We start from the raw sequence: 6,594 nt of genomic DNA on the forward strand, positions 1-6,594 counted from the left end.
GAACCATATTCAAATTTTGGCAATCTATGTGGGTTTCTAATTTAGTTCTGGTTAGAAATAAGTCCAATGAAATACACTTATGCATAGACTTTCAGAATTCAAACCATGCTTCTGATAAGGACAATTATCTCATGCCATCTATGGAGCAATAACTGCAGACGATATCTAGAGCAAAAATGTTCTCGCTACTCGACGAATTTTTAGGATACAACTAAGTTCTAGTAGTTGAATCCAATAGGATAAAAACAACATTCAGGCCAAAATGGGGTACATTAGCATTTAGGTGAATATCATTTGGGCTCATAAATGTTGGTGCTACTTTTCAATGAGCTATGGGAATCACGTTCCGAGGACTTATCAGTCAGATTTTGGTCTATTATTTGGATGACGTTACAGTATTTTCTAAGAAAATATCTAACCATTTTCATTATCTAAGGAAAATATTTGAGCAATGTTAGAAATATGGCATATCATTAAATTCTAAGAAAATAATCTTCGGAGTGTTCGAGGGAAACCTCTTAGGACACATTATAGTGAAGAGTGGAATTAAAGTGGACCTGTAGTGGGTCAGGACTATTTCTCAAATTCCCTATCACGAAAACAAGAAATCCATGCAATCCTTTTTAGGGAAGATGAATTTCCTCCAGAATCTTATCTTTGATTACGTACAAATTGCTAAACCTTTACAAGATATGATCAAGAAGGATGTTATTTAAAAAGGGGACCAGAGGGAGAAATATGTTTTTTCTCAATTCAAGCAAGTGATAGATGATGCCCCAAGACTTTAGTAGACATTTCTTGTTGTATAACTTTTCTTCTGACACGTTTATTACAGTCGTTCTAACTAAAAAGGAAAATAAAAGCAACGAACGACCAATATCATTTATGAGTGTTGCCTTACAAGGATCAGAATTGAATCACCCCTCCATATATAGACAACTGTATGTAGTCTACAAGGCGATGACGCGTTTCAGGCCTTACCTCTTGAAAATTCATGTTATTATCTTTCTGCCTCACCCAACAGTTAGATCACTCTTTGTAAAACAAAAGTTGGGTGAGAGGAGGGAAAATCAGGATTACAAGTCTTCATGAATATGATCTAGAAATCACAACAGTTTATACAATCAAAGGGCATGGTCTTTTCCAGCTTGCAGTAGAAACAATCAACTCCCCATAAAAGGATGCTTTTGGATGGGAACAAGAAATTGATATATACAACATCAATCAAGTTACCCCTACAAGTGCAACCACGTCTAGGTACACTGATCTATAATGGTATCTAGAGCAACGCACCTTGCCCTCATACTTATTAGAAATATAGAAAATGGTTATTCGGCTCAAAGATTTATCTTATCACCTTTTTCATGGTATGCTTTTTCAAAAGCACCATAATGGTGTCTTACTAAGATGCTTGGAGTCTCCAAATTTACAAAGGGTATTAAAGGACCTTCCTGATAGGCCAACTAGTGGACATTACACAGGATATATTACAACTCAAAAAGTAATGCAGGTCGGATATTATTGGCCCACACTATTTAAGGATGTTCACACTTATGTTTGTATGTGTTTTGTATGTCAAATATGTGTTGGTCAAGATAGGAAGTCAGCAACCCCATTGCATCCTATTGCCTTCAAACAACAATTTCAATAATGGGGATTAAATGTCATTAGAGATATTTTTCCACATTCACCAAAGAAACACTGCTATATATTAACTACCACATATTAATTTACATAGTGGGTTGAATTAGTTCCATTAATACAAGTGAACGAGTAGAAAGTCATTCACTTCATCAAACAAAATATCATTACTAGGTTTTGACATTCCAACGTCACTTTTTTTTTACAATGTAACTTATTCTTCTCCATTGATGTTTTATGATTTTGCATTAAAAAATGGCATTGTTTTAAATCACTCATATAACTATAAACCTCAGGGAAACATATTAACTGAATATACAAATAATTATTTAATTCACATCATAAATAAAATTGTTTACTCTAAGAAAAGGAAATGGCATAATCCATTAGTGAATGCCTTTTCAACTGATCGTGTTACCCCTAAGACCTCTCTAAATACCTCAACTTACATCCTCATGTATGGAAAATAAGTTATCCTTCCTCTGAGCTTGTACAACCCAGCCTTACAACTTTCCCAAGAATCCCAAGGTAAGCCATGTCCAATTGTTCAGAGCAAGGTAGACACCCTTCTCAATCTAGAGGAAGAAAGGCGTAAGATAAAGGAGAAATTTTCTATGGATAAGAACTATATTAAATGTTGGTTTGACAAGAAATATGTGGGGAACAAGGAATTTTGTGTGGGAGACCTCGTCTTTAAATGGGATAAGACCCATGAAGAGAAATGTAAACATACCAAGTTCCAATCCTTATGGATCGAACCCTTCACCATTCATGATAAGGTTGTCCATAATTCTTATCAAATTCAATATTTAGACAGGAGGATTGACCGTCTTCTCATTAATTTCCAAGATATAAAACATTACTTTAAGTAGTAGCCTTGTGCTATGTTTCTACCTATGTAGATATTGTTTTCCTTTCCCTTTTGTTGTTGCTTTTATTATTTCATGTCTTGTTTCTTTCATCTTTATGTTGTATGATCAATGTACATATATAAGGTCTTGTGCATAAATGTTTTATTTTTCTCTGAGAAATGTGGCTTATGTTTTAAAATGGGATTGTGACAACCCACAATGCTTGGATAACTTTCAGTCCCTCTTCTTCGCTTGGGTCTAAATATCTTTAAGGTAAATGATGTTCGAATTGAAAATACGATTCATTCTAAATGAAGAAATTTTAGAAGAACTATGATGCCCATATCTATTCTAGTATCTTCATTCCTTAACTTGACATTGTAATCAAATGATGTTTTAACCTACCAATCGAATCGAGTAGAGAAAGGAAAGGAGAAAATCAAAGTGAGAAAACTAATTTTAGAGGTATATATAATAGTCTCTGTAAAAGAAGGAACAACCTCTCTTTCTCATAAAATAAGTCGGGATCCCTCTTCCACCCTAGCAGAATAAAATTCCTAATAAACACTAAGAAAATATTGCAAATAAAATAAAGGGTGAAAGAAGAGTAATGATTCTTGTCTAGAGAGGTGAAGCAAGAACTTTGTTGAGGTATTGAACAGGCTCGTTGGAAGCAAAGAAATGCTTATGATTCCTTGAATATATTTCGTTGGGGTACTCAACAGGCTTGCTAGTAGTGGACCAACACCATAGATGGTACTAAAACTCTGATCATCCTAAACTCACGAATATATATATTATCCTTCTCCAAAATCAAAACAATGGTGTATGGCAAGTTTTGTAATTATGCTTGGGACAAGAAACAGAATGTAGGAGACTATATCTATAATTGGGATAAGTAGGGAAGTTGGAGGTAATCTATACAGTGAATCAATACCTCCTAAAGGGCCACAATTTGTTTGTAAATTTAGACCTAAACAAAGAAGTTGGGGTTCTTCCAGTGAATTGGTCAGTGTTTTCACTACTACAACACCCTCCAAATGTTTCTTAGATTCAAATTTTACATCCTCCCATCAATCACGTGAACTATTTTCTTTGAGTCGTTAAAGTTGTTTTATACCTATTCTCTAAGTTTTTCTATGTGTTCAAGTTCCTTTCTAAAGAAGCCTGAAGTGTCACCTTTAGCTAAAGGAATCTCTGGTGCATCTTTAAGAGGAAACTATAACACACTCTCTTTCATTAGTTGATCATATTTTTCATTAGAACATGTGCTGGACACACTACCATTGTATAAGTATTACACATTTTTTCTTTACAGTTGACACTTGTGTCATAAAGGCTTGCATCCTCACTATCATACTTGGACATAAGTATTGCTTTGTCATTATTTCACTATATAAATGTTGGTTTTGGGTATTGTGCATATTATTTCCTTGTTCTTGATGGTGTATATGTCAATCCATGAGCACATTCATCCTTTAGCTAACTGTAGTGTGCACTACATATTATTAAGCCTCAATGATGATACCTTTACTTCCTAGACCTGCACACTATGCTCACCTTGAGGATAACCTCCTTCAATTGTGCATTGAGCAACCTCAGAGCCTAGTGACTCAACCTTTCTTCTTACACTTACCAATTGAGCAATCCATGATTAGCCCTACTATAATTATGCACTATGTAGTCCCAACAAATAGTGGCACCATTTCTTAACCTCTACAGTGGAAACCTGTGCAATCCCTTGAGCCTCCTCAACAATCACTGCACACTACGCAATCATATTGGCCAAGCTTGGCACCCTTATCTCTTAGACTTTCCTACTACAAATAAACTTTCCTCTCCCTCTTTCCATTATGTGCCACATACATATAGTTCCAAACCTCCTATACCTTGCCTCTTGACTCTACGCACTACCCATCCCCAAGCCTCTCTCTTAGTCCTTGCACATTGTCCCATCACAACTGGCATATTGCACGAGAAAATCAAAGTAGACTATACGATTTGTGGACCAATGTTATCTTTCCATGAGTGAAATTCACTTGGAGTTACTCCCATCTTAACATGGAAGATAATTTTCAAGGAGGACATCAAGGAGAGGCTACGAGAAGACACTTTTGTAAGTGAGACACAAAGAGACCATCTTACAAGGAAATAAATGAACTCTAAACTACGATAGTTAGATGAAGACCAAGATGATGTGGAAGAATCTAATGCTATAACTAGACCCTTTGGAGAGTGGAGATGAAGTACAATAAATATCTATCATGAAGAATTGAAGACGTAGCAACAAAGAGAAGAACTTGGCCTGATGCACTACAATGAAGTCTCATGTCATAGTCGCTAAATTGTAGCTCTTGAAACTATCAACAAAAGAGTTTTGTTTTTTCCCATGTATTTTTTCCATATTATGGGTAAAATGTAACTATGTAATTTTGAAAATTCGAAAATGTAAAATGTGTGGAAGCCTAAGGGTCACACATGGAATAGGAGCTCAAAAGTCATATGGGAGCTCCAGAGTCATGAGGGAGGTCAATAGTCACATGGAAGGCAAAATTTCACCTCCTTTGTTATAAAGAAACCCTCACAGCGCAAGCAAAGTATTTTCCACCTTGGCTTGACAAGCTAGGCATAGAAGAGAAGATCATTCATTTGAGAAGCAAGTGGTGGCTTGATGTTCAACTATTGGAGCTAGTGATGCAACATTGTATTGTTGTATATTGGAACTTTATTTTAATAGCTTGAAGCTCTCAAAGTTGTCCCACCTTCATGCATGTATTATGGATGGTGTAAGACTATTTTTTTCATGTTTGCATTGTATGTTTCTATTCATACATACTAAAGAAAATTAAACTATTTCATTGGATTTGGTATTTATCTTGTTGAATGTGCGTTGTCATTCTTTTAAACATTCATTGTTACTCTGTGAACTATTTCTCCAGTTAAATAATGATTATTCCTACACATATATCTGTGTCTTTATTAGGATAGTACTATTACTTTTCCTCTGAAGGCTCACTCTCTATTTTCCCCTCCATGAAATTACCTAGTGTACACTTTTCAACTGTTTGCATTTCAAATTTTACTTTCTTATCTCAAAAGTATATGCATTCTCTCTTATATTTTAAATCACATCCAAGTAAAATGTCACACATTACCTCATCCGTGAAGGGCTTCATGTTGTAGGGAAGGTGATGAGATCTTAGGAGCATTGTCACCTTCCGTACAACATCAATCCCTTCACGAATGATGTACTGTGTGAAGTTGCTCCTCTTGAAGTTTGTGATGTATTTTTAGGACAACCATACTTGTGGAAGTGACATGTTTTATATGAGTCTAGACCTTGCTCTGTGATTATTACTTTGGCTAATAAGTTGTACAGGATATTGGAGGTAGCCTCGCTTACTACCATCTCTTTGATCACTGTAAAGTAATGGAGTAAGATCATTTCCTAGACCAAGAAATTTGTTTTCCTTATGATTCACCCCTAGGGCAAGAAGAAGGTTGTGGCCACAACTTCCAAGTAAGGCTCCTCTACACAACAATAATAGATGGGCAAGGTCGTGGAGGAGTACACAAATATTTTTGCCTCACCCGCAAGGGTAACTCTGCACTGTTAGGTCAAGCACTCCATCGATCTGACCTTGGGCACGCTGCTACCGAGTGGACCGATCTGTCGACACTCTGTTATGGAGAACGATGAGATCAAGAGGTAGATTCAATAACTATTGTAGAAAGGGCACATCAGTCCAATCTCATCACCTTATGCGAGCTTGATTGTATTTGTACAGAAGAAGGATGGGACCTGGAGGCTTTGTGTTGACTATCTGGCCTTGAACAAGATCATTGTCCAGAATAAGTACCCAATCCCATGGATTGATGACCTCCCGGACCATCTCACCAGGTTATCACCAGGTGCCTATCGAACCCTTCGATGTGTGGAAGACTACCTTCAAATCCAAGGAGGGTCTTTTTTAATGGTTGGTCATGTGATTCGAATTGATGAATGCCCCTGCAACCTTCATGACATTGATGGATGACATCTTGTGACCCTTCACCAATGCATTCGTGGTGGTGTATTTAGATGACATCTTGATCTTCAGCT

Source organism: Pinus tabuliformis, chromosome 1_2, assembly GCF_031772625.1.
Source record: "Pinus tabuliformis cultivar Carrire ecotype Pingquan chromosome 1_2, CPIR1, whole genome shotgun sequence".
Classification (NCBI taxonomy): Eukaryota; Viridiplantae; Streptophyta; class Pinopsida; order Pinales; family Pinaceae; genus Pinus; species Pinus tabuliformis.